The sequence below is a fragment of the Hippocampus comes genome, unplaced genomic scaffold (assembly GCF_001891065.2).
Source record: "Hippocampus comes isolate QL1 unplaced genomic scaffold, H_comes_QL1_v1.1 scaffold245, whole genome shotgun sequence".
NCBI classification, from domain to species: Eukaryota; Metazoa; Chordata; class Actinopteri; order Syngnathiformes; family Syngnathidae; genus Hippocampus; species Hippocampus comes.
This window is the reverse complement of record NW_017805834.1, coordinates 678,656-680,290: the sequence shown is the minus strand read 5'-3', so window position 1 is coordinate 680,290 and position 1,635 is coordinate 678,656.

The window sequence follows — 1,635 nt, the reverse complement described above, 5'->3', positions numbered from 1 at the left end:
ATATATATATATGTATATATATATATATTTTTTTTAATTAACGAAGTATTTTAGAGTGAATCAATTAAACTTCCAGTTCAACTCCTTTCTGGTGTATGAATTCAGTGCATTCGAATCGAAAATCGTGGGAGGCACCTAGTGGACACAAAAGGAAACACGTGCGATCGCTTTTTTTTATGTGGACATACTGTATTGTCATATTATGGACAGCGTTGGACTCCATTATTGTGTTGCATTGACATTCTTACACTTTGTTGGTAACAACAGTTTTTTTTAAATTATGATTTTTAGGATGTAACAGGCTCTTAATTATATTTGTGTGTTGGCATGTCATGCAGAGGAAGTGGTCTCCATGGCAAATTTTCACCACTCAAAACACATTCACACAAAATAGCACAAATCTCAGTAAGTGTGTTTGCAATATCGTAAGCAGTGAACTCTAATGAAATTCAAGGCCATCAAAGCTGTTTTCAATCTGACTGTCATCAGTCAAGTACAACTTTATTGTCAAATGTGCACAGATGACATTTCTTCCCTGTCAGGACAACATAAAACGAGGAGCCGCTGCGGGTGTCCTCGCCGCCATCAAAAGAAAAGTTAACATAAAATGACAAAATAATACAAGACAACACATTAGACACAGACAATTGTGCAATCTTAACCACTTTCCTGCATACACTTTGTTGTCTGAAGCAGTTATAGATGAAAGAGGAGAGAATCAAAGTGTCCTTTTCACCAGTGGATCAAAGACGTCATGTCATGCTGAAAATGTGCACACGTCTGCTACAAGCTAAGCTTGAAAGCAACAAAAAGCTGTAGCATCCATTAACAAAAAAGAGAGATTGTCTCTCTTCTCCTGTCCCATGTAAATCCGCTTCAATTCCAAGCCGCGACTCCCAGTTCCACATACGCATCGGAGCTCTGCGCTGACGCTCCTTTCTTCTCATCATCGGCTCCTCAAACCATGCATCCATCCAGCCGCAGACTGTCCATCAGCACCGACCTTTCCGCTGAACAAAGCGGGGCTGTGAAAATGCTGCCTATTTCCGGCACAAGACACAAGCACCCCGGGGCTGTCCAGCAAGGACAGTCAAATGGCGTCGACACTCCTCCCAATCAAATTGAGTGCTGGTACACGTGTGCCGTCGAGAAAGCGCAACCACCAAGGACAGATTCTTCTTCTTTGATGAATGTCGTGGCCAAACATGCTGAAAACAGTCCACATCAGATCCACATGACGTAACAACTCCATGTGAGAAAACAAAAGACAAAAACAACAAAATCAGCATCGGAATTGAGGGAATCCTCTTGTGAGGCATCCTTTTTTGCATCGATTGCTTTTAAATTGCCAATTTAAAGCACTGGTGCTGAAAACAAAGATCATTAAAAAAAATAATTCAACATTTTACTTGCATCCATTTTTTATTCAACAAAACAAGTAATGTAGAGTAATATGAAAAACAGTGAACTCCTAAAAAATGGACCAATCAGGAAGAAAAATAGGCTTGATAATGCAAACATCATCCATTTTAATTGCTCCTTGCAAATGTGCATGATCAAAAGATTGATTGCTGCTTTCGTCTGGTGAATGTTCAAACTGATCACCAACATTAACTCAGGAGCACAATATTAAAA